The sequence below is a fragment of the Canis lupus genome, chromosome 32 (assembly GCF_011100685.1).
Source record: "Canis lupus familiaris isolate Mischka breed German Shepherd chromosome 32, alternate assembly UU_Cfam_GSD_1.0, whole genome shotgun sequence".
NCBI classification, from domain to species: domain Eukaryota; kingdom Metazoa; phylum Chordata; class Mammalia; order Carnivora; family Canidae; genus Canis; species Canis lupus.
Genome location: NC_049253.1, coordinates 39709245 through 39721453, shown reverse-complemented (window position 1 = coordinate 39721453; position 12209 = coordinate 39709245).

Genomic DNA, 12209 nt, shown 5'->3' with positions numbered 1-12209 from the left:
TTTGTACATCCCTAGTGGATATATCCAAAGGACAAAAAGATGGGGTACTTGAGTGGCTAGCGGTTGAGTGTTTACCTTTGGCTCGGGTTATGATCCCAGGGTCCTGGGATTGAGTTCCGCATCAGGCTCCCCACAGGGAGCCTGCTTCTCCTTCTGCCTATGTCTTTTGTGAATAAATGAGTAAAATCTTAAAAACAAACAAACAAACAAAGGACAAAAAGAACTACAAAGAATTTATTTATTATTTAATAGTATTGTTTCTATTCTGAAACTGTTATTTATGGTGGGGCGGAGTAAATAATACTATTTTAATGTCATTAGGGAAAAAAGATTTTTAATAAAGAGATATATATAAGTAAAATATCAAGGCTGTTAAGTAAAAATATTGTGTTCCTAAATATAAATTCGTTATGGTGGGTTTTTCTCTAAGTAATACTTATTTTCCAGATCTGCTCACTGGAAAGGTATAGAATGATGTAGGCCAACTAGGAAGCAATGAATACCCCGCACCCTAAAGAGAGGGTACCCTAAAGAAGTACCCTCTCTGGAGCCAAAAATGTGCAAGATGACCCTGGGACATATTGCCAAGCTAGAAAACAAGGAAGCCACAAACTTCCAGTGATGCTGAAGCCCATATACCATATAAACCAAGTGTTGTCACTATTCCCCCTGCTTTCCTCCTATAACTTTGGCTGCCTCTCCTGAGCCTCCTTTGCTGACTCATCCTCTTCTACCTGGTGCTTAAGCCCCGGGGTCCTTCATGGCTCTGTCCTAGGCCCTAGACTCTGATCTGCCTTTACTTTCCCTCTAGGGCACTTCAGGGACCCCCATGGCCTCAACCACTACGTAACATTCTGATGCCTTTCCATGCATATCTCTCCAGCCCAACCTCACCTCCAGAATCCAGATGTGAATATGTAACTGCCTTCTCAGTATTTCTACCTGTGTGTCTCACGGACACCCCAACCCTAACTTGTATAAACCCTTCATCTTCCCTCTAGTCAAAGTTGATTCTCCTCCACTATATTTATGTCAGTAATTGGTATAATTGCCTACCCAGTTTTGCTAGCCAGAAAACTGGAAATCATTCTTGATCCTTCTCCCTCACCCCATACATCTACTCAGTTGGATCCTGTCAATTCGACCTCCTGAATACTGTTGGAATTCACCCTCTTCTCTCCCATCCAAGTACTAACCAGGCCCGACCCTGCTTAGCTTCCGAGATCAGACGAGATCGGGCGCGTTCAGGGTGGTATGGCCGTAGACTACCCTCTTCTCTCCATCTTTGCTGCCAACAACTCTGACCAAAGTATCATCATCTCTTGCTTAGATGACTTTAGTGGCTTCTGGGCTGTTCCTTCTTCTACTCTTACTCCCTCCAATCCCTTCTCGACAGAACTCTGAGATCTTTTTAATGTGCATATCTTACTATTAACTCCCTATTTTGAATTCTTCAATTGTTCTTCACATCTTTAGGATAAAGTTTAAAATCCTATAGACCCTGAGTGATCTGGGCTCTGCCTACCTTGGCAGCCACATGTCATGCCATCCTCCCTCTTGTTCACTTCAGACCATTCAGTTCCTTGAATATGACTCTCTAAACCCTCTACCTGAAAAGCTCTTTCATCTGCTTTTTGCCAATTTTATTTCATTTATTTGTGCATGGACAATTTGGGATAACCCATAGTGGACAACATAGACTCCTCAGTACACTTTAACTTGGTCAAATATAGTTCACCAACTTCTAAGATATTCAGCTGACATTCTGGTGGTCTCATCATAAGGAGGAGAAGCTGAGTTTCAAGAACTGTCTGAGGAGAAATATAATGGTTTCTTTCTATTCTGAGAAGCCCCTCCCTATAAAATGTAGGCTTTGGGATACCTACGGATAATCTGGGAGTTGGGAAACACATACCTTTCTCTGCATTCTGGAAAGCAAAGTGATGTTGGGCTGAGGTACCCCTTCCCATAGTGTACGTACAAGATTTCTGCAGGACACAGATAGCAGGCAGAGGGAGAGCAAATTGTTTGCTGATAAAAGGAAGAGGGAATCTGAAATAAGATAATCCAGGCAGAGTATTATTAGTTCAGGTAGACTAAGTTATCTATGGACCTTGTCACCCACATCATAAAAACTGTGAGACTATCATCTGAGAGCACTTTCCCCACCTCTTCAGTGTCATTGCATGGAAATTCCCTTCATTTGTCATCTCCTATCTTTCCCATGTTTCCAGCCTTTCTTCTAGCTTTTCCTTTTGAGTCTAGAAATGTCCTGAAGTCTCTTCTCTTACAATCTCAAAGCTATTGATCACAATCATCATTCTTTGACTCCCATATCCCTCTAGTTATAAGCCAGTCTCTTTTCTTCTCATATTTCTGAGTAGACTACATATTTTCTCCTTAATTCCTCTTAAAACCACTTTTATGGTTTTAAGGTGCCTTCATCTTTTCAGTCCTTACCTTGCCCAAACAGCAAAACCATCTGTCTCTGCAAGCCCCACCTTGATAAAAATTCTACTCCTTGGGTTTCCATGATGCTGGACTCCCTTGCATTTGTTCTACCTCTCTATCTCTCTTCTTGAGCTCACTTTTTTCTATCCTTTAAATGTCCATTTTGGTTTGTACTCTAGACTCAAATGTCAGATCTCCTCACTCTGAACATGGTCCCCAGATGACTGAATCAATTCATACTCAACTATCGCTTCCCACTTCTCAAATCTATATCTTCATCCCAGATTATCCATATATGTCAGCCCCATATACCCAGCTTTCTGCTAAACTTTCACTGGGGTGCCTTAGACTCCATGTACCACAAGCAGAACTCAGCTCTCTAAAATCTTACTCCTCCAGCCTCATCTCTCTTTTCTTTTTCAAACTCTGCTCTTTGACCACAATGGCCTATGTGTTTTGTTCTGACATGGAATATTCTTATCCCATGCCTCTTGGCTAACTTAGCTAACTTTACTCATTCTTTAAAGCTCACTTTGGGCATCACCTTAGGGAAGCCAGTTTGACAGGTCTCTCCTGAGGTCCTGAATATCCTATTCACATCTCCATCACTGCAATAATGTATTATAGTTTCCTATTTTGTGTCTCTCTACCATTAGACTATCAGTTCCTTGACAGCAAAGACTGTGTGTGAGCAAATTCATCATATCTCTAGAAGGTACCATGGGCCTGACATGTGGCAGGGATTCAAGCAATATTAATTGAATAAACTTTTTATTTATTTTTACCATATTTATTTATTGCCACATTTATTTTTACACAACAAAGAAGAATCTTTTTCTAGACCTTTATCAGGAAGCAATGTGAGATGTACTGACTTAATGATGAGAATGGATTCCACTTCCATATTTTTCTCCTCCTTCACATCTACTGCACTTTACTTCCTCCACTTTTAAAGGTTATTGTATTAGTGATTATCTTTTCCCTTGCAAATCAAAGAAAAGTCACAACTTGTTTATGTTGTTTAGCTTATTTTGACTAAATAATCAAAGGAAAAAATACTATGATCTCTTTTGTGTGTGTGCAAAATGATTTCCAGATGTAAGAGATATCATAAAACTAGAACCTGAGTATGGGTCAAAATGAGCAGCCATCATTACCAAATCAACCCAAATTTTTCTGGATACCTGAACAGTTTTAGAGCTGAAAGGGTCATCAGAAATGATTGAGTCCACCAAATCACTTACAATTTGTTTTGATAATCAGTAACTTGCCTATAGAGACCACTGTGTACTAAAGTGTTTGGGTTTTGGAAGTACACTGATGCAGGTGAGAATTTCAGCTCAGCTTTTCACTAGATGTTGGTCACTTAACCTCCCATAAACTCAGTTTTATAATATCTATAAATATTGGAGAATAATAAATAATGTATTTAAAGTGTTCTTAGTATCTGGTAGAATCTCAATATATGTTGACAGATTGGATCTGATATACTTATTTTATTTTATTTTATTTTATTTTATTTTATTTTATTTTATTTTATTTTTTGATATACTTATTTTAAAATATAGATAATCAAAAACATGTCCCTGGCTCAAATTTAGGAGGCAGTAAAAGACATACTATCTTAATACAGCATTGTTATATACTGAATGCGTCCCCCATAAGTTCACAAATTGAAGTCTCAACTCCCAATGTGATGGTATTTAGAGGTGGGGATTTTGGGAGGTAATTAGGTTTAGGTAAGGTCATGAGGGTGGTGACCACATGATGGGATTAGTGTCCTTATAAGAAGAAGAAGAGAGACTAGATCTCTCTTTCTCTTTCTCTCTCTTTCTCCCCCCTTTCTCTTCTTCTCACCCCCCCCCCCCCCGCCACAATGTGAGCAAGGATGTGGCCATCTGCAAGCCAAGAAGGCACTCAATATACAAATCAAATCTGCTGGCATCTTGATCCTGAACTACTCAGTTTCCAGAACTGTGAGAAATAAATACATATTGGTTAAGACACCCACCTGTAGTATTTTGTTATGGCAGCCCTAGCTGACCAAGACAAGCATAAACTATCCCATAAATGGGACAGATATTGATTATTTCTGGGTCAAAGACTGTAATAGTAAGTAAGTCCATTTTTGCCCTTCGGGACCTTATTTCTTATGAGTTTATAAATCTGAAAATGGTTGCAGAATAAGGCAACCTTGTTTGTCACCTACCCTACAAGAAAGATGTAGAGATAGAAATATGATACTGCCATAGAATGAGAAAGGAGTAACTATCATGAGTCAATAAACTATTTGAAACAACCTGTAGTAATGAAAGAAATGAAGACTCTCCTCAGGGAGCACATCCAGTTGTAATGAACTCTGGTCATTAAGGACAAAAAGTATGTGCCTTCATACATTGTGGAAGGGGACAGGGAGCACCCAGACATCAGGATGGTGAATGGATAGTGATAACTCCATTACAGGGTTGTCACAAGGGTGAGATGAGGTTATATATGAAGGTACTTTGCAAATGTTTGTCTCTGTCATGAAAATTATAGATGAGGAAACTTTTTAAATGATACGCTCAGAAATCTTTTAAAATATCTTTCTCCCTAGGGGCACCTGGGTGGTTTAGTCAGTTAAGCAGCCAGCTTTTGATTTCTCTTAGGGATATGATATTGAGCCCCACATGGAGGCTTGAGTGGGGCTCTGTGCTCAGCAGGGAGTCTGCTCAGGATTCCCTCTCTCTCCCTCTGCCACCATCCCTCGCTCATGCTCTCTCAATAAATAAAATCTTTAAAAAAAACTCTCTCTCCAAAATCATAGCCACTTTAAATATTTTATCAGTACAGATATAGAAAACACATCATGGTACATCAAAAGTAGGATGGAACAGTATTCAGCCAGGACAAAGAACAAGGCAAGTCTAAATGTGATGGTGTGAAAATATCCATAAGATATATCATTACATGAAGAAAAGCAAATTGCTGAACAATATGCTTCCTATGATCTCATCATCTCTATAAAAAACATATCAGTAAATGTATAATCAAATAACATACACCAAACTGTTAATAGTGATTTTTTTCTGGGGAATGGGCTTATGAGAAATTTTAATTTTTAACATATATAGCTTTATTATAACTTTGTTAATTAAAAATCAATAAATCATATTTCCCCAACATTTTTTGAGGTAAGGAAATTAGAAAGTGACTCTGATTAAATAGGCATCACATATGGCTTCCTTAATAGAAGAAAGTGATATCATCTACAGATCTGTAAAGAACATTCTAGAAATCACTACGAAAAAGGAATGGAAAGGAGAACTAAAATAATTCTTGGGGAAAAAGTGAAAGCTTTGTAAAACCAAACAGAAAATGAGTTGATGTAGCCTCAGATTGTTGAATCGACGCCTTTTAGTAATGACTAACTGCTTTTCCTGCTGGTGATCCCCCAGCTGAGCCATCTACTCAGGTAAACAGCACATCTATACTACCTATCTGAGACCACTGTCCTTCTAGGGTTTGATTTAGCATCACCAACATCTGATGTTATCATTTTAAAAAAGGGTTGGAGGGAAACTGTGTTGCTCAGTCAGCTAAGCGCTGGACTCTTGGTTTTGGCTCAGGTTATGATCTCATGGTTTTGGGAAAGAGCCCAGCATTGGCTCTGTGCTGAGTGCAGAGTCTGCTTTGGATTCTCTTTCCCTCCCCCTCTGCTTGTGCACTGTCTTGCTCTCTCTCAAATAAATAAATAAAATCTTTCCAAAAAAATGTTGGCAATTATTTATCTTCCCACTGAGTGAACCTCAAAACACACATAGCAAAGACCCTCCCTGGGTGAGTTGATAACAGGGGCTTTCTCTGACCTCTGTCCTCAAACCAAACCTGGATTTATTTCCTGTGTAAGAACATACGTTTGTTGCCCTCATTTCTGTACTTTAGGCTAGAAAGAAAGTTCTTACCTTCTTTGGTATTCTTTGGTATTCTCTACTATGAAACGCAAGGAGGCAGGAGCCTCTTTAACACACAGGTGTGACCTCCATCCTGTCTTTGGAGTTGGCTCAGGGATCCTTGGCTGATGCAGTTTCTTCCAGACCTACAGATCCGGTAAAGAAGGCCCAGGCTCAAGCTGGCATACCGTCTTCCAGAAACGCAGTAAGGACATCCACAGCTGTGGCCAAGCACTCAGGGCTCCCCGCCTCATAGCAATAGGCACCTCATGAACTCAATCAGATCAAGCCTTGCGAGGAGGATTTGAAAGGGGAGAGAGATTGCATAGTCAGGATGTCTCCCTCACACCTGGGCCTGATTCCTGAAGACAGTTTCTCCCCAGCACTCTCCTGCCCTAGCCCCAGAACTAAGCCTCTTACCCCCCCAGATTAGGAGGCTGTGTTTCTCAAGACACGTCTATGCAGCCTGAGCTCCTTAAGCCAGAAATGGAAGAGTGCTGACAACACAGGGCATGGGGCTCAGAGCTGCCGGGCACCGGAGGCCCCCCCTGCAGTTCCCCAGGACCCCAGGCACTCTTTCTTCTGGCTGGCTTTTCTCTGTTCACAAAAGTGATGGAACATCTTGCCTTTTCTTGTTTACTTTTCTTAGGACATAATACAAAATATTAAAATATTAATCACTATTCCCAGACAGCTTACTTTTTCAATTAATCTAAGATGCTTATGTGTATGCTGGTAGGTACCATGGGAATCTGCAAAGAAATTTATACTTTATTTGCATCTATTTAGTAGGTTAAGCTTGTTATTGTTATTCAAATCCTCTTTATCCTTATGTATTCTTCCCCGGTTCAAAGATATCTATAAGTACAGATTTAGCAATTTATTCTTGGATTTCTGAACCTTTGCATTAGGTTTTGTAGTTCTGTGTTAAACATATGTTGAGTTACATAAAATTGCCATTATATAATTTTATATCTATAATACATGAAAGCTTATGTATGTTTTTCTTGGTAGAAATTTTATCAAAATAAAATATTATTCTGCCAAAATCCATTTTGGCTTGAATTCTCTTTTGTCTGATACTGACATTTTCACATTGACTCACTTTTGTTAGTGGTTGACTGCTAACATCCCCCCATTCTCTAAAAGTTAAAAGACTGATGCAATCCTGTATTATTGACAGTATGAGAAAAGGAGCCTTTCCTACACTACTAATGGGAATGTAAATTGTTTCACTTTGTCAGAATTAGTCGAGATTAAATTTTAATTGTGATTTATTAAATTATGTATTTTTTAGCTGAAAAACATGACATTCTTTAAAAAATATTTTTATTTGAATATAGTTGTACACAGGTGTACAACATAGTGATTCAACAACTCTGTACGTTATGCTGTGCTCACAAGGGTAGCTACCATCTGTCACCATACAATGCCTTTATGACAGGGGCACCTGGGGGGCTCAGTAGTTGAGTATCTGCCTTTGGCTCAGGGCGTGACCCCGGGGTCCTGGGATCGAGTTCCGCACTGGGCTCCCTACGGGGAGCCTGCTTCTCCCTCTGCGTGTGTCTGTCTCTCTCTCTGTGTTTTTCATAAATAAATAAAATCTTAAAAAATATATCACTGACTATATTCCCTATAATGTGGCTTTTCTTCTCGTGACTTATTCATTCCACTACTAGAAACTTGTATCTCCCACCGCTCTTCACTCACTTTGTCCATCCGCCCACCCCCTTCCTCTCTAGCAACCATCCATTTGCTCTCAATATTTATAAGTCTGATTCTGTTTACTCATTTTGTTTTTTATGTATGAGTGAAATTATATGGTATTTGTTTTTCTCAATATAACTTATTTCATTTAGTATAATACCCTCTGGGTCCATCTAATGTTGTCTCAAATGGCACAATCACATCTTTTTATGGCTGTATAATATTCCATCAAATATATATACTGTAGCTTCCTTACCCATTCATCTATGCATAGATACTTAGGTTGCTCCTTTATCTTGGCTATTGTCAATAATGCTGCAATAAATACAGGAGTGAATATATCTTTTCAAATTAGTGTTTTCATTTTCTTTTGGGTTAATACCCAATAGTGGAATTATTGGTATTTCTATTTTCAACCTTTTGAGGAATCTTCATACTGTTTTCCACAGTGGCTGCACCAATTTACATTCCCACTAACAAAGCACAAGAGTTCCTTTTTCTCCATATTCTTGCCAACACTTGCTATTTTTTGTCTTTTTGCTTTTAGGCATTCTAACAGGTGTGAGGTGATATCTCATTGTGGTTTTGATTTGCATTTCCTGATAATTAGTGATATTGAGCATCTTTTCATGTGTCTGTTGCCCATCTCTCTTTTTTTGGGAAAATATCTATTCAGCAGTTCTGTCCATTTTTTAATTGGATTTTGTGTGTTGGGTTTTATGAGTTCTTTGTATATTTTGGATATTAACCCCTTGTTGGATATCTCATTTGCACATATCTTCTCCCATTTGGTGGGTTGTTGATAATTTCCTTTGTTGTGCAGGTTTTTATTTTGAAAATAGTTTATTTTTACTTTTGTTTCCCTTGCTTCGAGAGACGGATCTAGAAAAAAGTTGCTATGGTCAACATCAAAAAAGTTATTGTATATGATCTCTTATAGGATCTTTAAGACTCGATCCAGGTCTCACATTTAGGTCTTTTTTTTTTTTTTTTATGATAGTCACAGAGAGAGAGAGAGAGAGAGAGAGGCAGAGACACAGGCAGAGGGAGAAGCAGGCTCCATGCACCAGGAGCCTGATGTGGGATTCGATCCCGGGTCTCCAGGATCGCGCCCTGGGCCAAAGGCAGGCGCCAAACCGCTGCGCCACCCAGGGATCCCTCACATTTAGGTCTTAAATCCATTTTTTAATTGATTTTTGTGTATGGTGTAAGAAAGTGGGCCAGTTTCATTCTTTTGTATGTAGCTGTACAGTTTTCCCAATACCATTTGTTGAAGAGACTGTCTTTTCCCCATTGTATATTCTTGCCTCCACCATCATAGATTAATTGACCAAATAAGTGTGGGTTTATTCCTGAGGCCCCTATTCTGTTCCACTGATATATGTGTCATTTTTATGTCAGGACCATACTGTTTTGGTTACTACGGCTTTGTAGCATATCTTGAAATCTGCAATTGTGATACCTCCAGTTTTGTTCTTCTTTTTCAAGATTGGCTATTTGTGGTCTTCCGTGGTCTCATAAAAATTTGTTCTATTTCTGTGAAAAATGCTGTTTAAATTCAATTACAAATCTGTAAAATGTAAACCCTTTAACCAGAAATTCCACTTTTAGGTATCTTAGGGAACTATACACCCACACAGAAAGTATATAAGGATTTTCATTACCATATTCTTTATGATCATGAAAAATTGGAAACAACTTAAAAATCTGTAAGTTGCAGAATGGTTAACGAATTTATAGTATATACAAGAGAGTCCTATGCCATCATTTAAAAATATATAGATCAATATCCTCTGCATTAAAAGATGTTCATATTTTTTATGTGAACAAGGCAAAACTTGCTGAAATGTATAATCTAACCTCATTGTGAAGAATAATTCTATTTTATCAATTATGTTTTCTAATATCTGTATTAATGGTTTGACATCTTGGGGCCTTGCTGTCTCCCAGCAAAGCAACACCCTGCCCAGGGTTAACTGATTCTTACCTATGGCAAAGGTCTGTGCACTAGTCTTTCATATATAGGCCACCCAATACAGAGTCCACATCCCCCAACCATGGCCTTTAAGCACTTTACCACTCAGGGACATTATTCCCCTGCCCTAAGTACCCAGAACCACTATCAGACAACTTAGGGCAGCTCCTAAACTGTGGAGCTGATGAAATTATTCACACTAGACAATCCTAGACCTGTCTAGCCTGCTTACCCTGTGTCAACACACATTCCTTCCCTTGAACACCACAAAAATTCTCTTACTGACACACAGTTCCCTGCTCTCTCTGCCTGTGACCAATCTTGGTATTCTTTGCTATGGCCCTGCAGGCACCTGCTGTGTCCCTTTCCTCTTGGGAACTGTAACAATCTAATGGAAACTGTCCCCAACCTGTTAGCCCCACCAGACCTAAATAAAATCTACATTTTAAAACATATATGCATTAAAAAACTCTTCACAAATACAGATAACAGTTATCTTTAGGGAATGCTATTGGGGAGAGCGTAATCTATGAGTGAGGAAGACAGGCAAAGGATTGTACTATGTACTGTTCGATTTATTTATTTAAAGGTTTTATTTATTTATTTTTGAGAGAGAGAGAAGGGGAGAACGAGTGCAGAGAGGGGCAGAGGGAACAGAGACTCTCAAGCAAACTCTACACTGAGCATGAGCCTGATGCAGGGCTTGATCTCGTGATCCTGAGATCATGATCTGAGCCGAAACCAAGAGCTGGATGCAAAACCAACTGAGCTACCCGGGTGCCCCTGATTGATTGATTTATCTTTTAAAGATTTAATTTATTTGAGAGAGAGCACATGAGTGGGCGGGAGGGACAGAGAGGAAGCCAACTCCTGCTGGTTCCATCCCACTTGTGAAGATCATGATCTAAGCTGAAATCAAGAGTTGGCGGCCCAACTGAGTGAGCCACTGAGGCACCCCTGATTTATTTTTAAAAGAGGTATATGTTACTTATACACTTAAAAAATTAGATTCTTTAAAAACCAACCCTATCAATCTCTATACAACCACTGTAGGCCAAGCCATATTAATTTTCTAAAAACACTTTTTTAAATTTTTATTTTTCAAAATTTTTAGAAGATTTTTATCTATTTATTTGACAGAAAGAGAGAGAGAGAGCGCACAAGCAGGGGGGAGCAGCAGTGGGAGAAGCAGGCTTCTCCTTACCCGCGCCCCCTCCCCCTCCACGTGGGGCTTGATGTAGGGCTCGATCCCAAAACCTTGGGATCAAGACCTGAGCTGAAGGCAGACACTTAACTGACTGAGCCACCCAGGCACCCCTAAAAACACTTTTTATTAAACATATTTCTGCCTTTAAATTTTTTTTTTTTTCTTGTGGGGATGGAAAAAGGTTTTTTCTACCCTCTTAGGATCCCTCGCTGGGTCTGAGAATTAAACTGACAAAGATAGATTAACAGGAGAAAAACATACGCATTTATTCATTTATTCAGTTTAAGTTTCACATGACACGGGGGCCTTCATAAGGAAATGACCCAAAGAGACGGTTCTGTGCATATTTGTGGGAGGTTTGGCACAGAGGAATACAATAGGTCGAGGAGTACGAGGTAATTATAGTGAACCAGAGAAAACTTAGTGAGAACTGTTCATTAGGATTCTTTAGGGGTTCCATTGTCTTCAGAGATAAAGATGCTCCATTCCTCCAGTTACAGGGAAGACTCCTTGGCAGGAGGGTTCTATTGACCTGTTTTCAGGAAGAAGGGCTAGGGAGAGGAAGTCAGACTGGCCTTCGTGCTTCTGCTGTTTTCCCAAATTCCTTCAGCTTAAAATATTCAATATGCCAATGTGCCATATTCTGAGGTAGTGTGTCCTATACTCCATAACCTCAAATAAGTGGAATGTGCAGTATTTGTCCTTCTGTGACTAGCTTGTTTCATTTAATATAATGCCCTCAAGGTTTATCCACACTGTCACCTATGGCAGAGTTTCCATCTCTTTAAAGGCTGAGTAATATGCATCATATACATACATTTTCTTTATCTATTCATCTGTGAACATTAAGGTTGTTTGCATATCTTGCAATCCATCTTAATTTCTTATCTGTTCTACAACAATGTCAAGTTAACTGATTTTCACTTTTCCATTATCA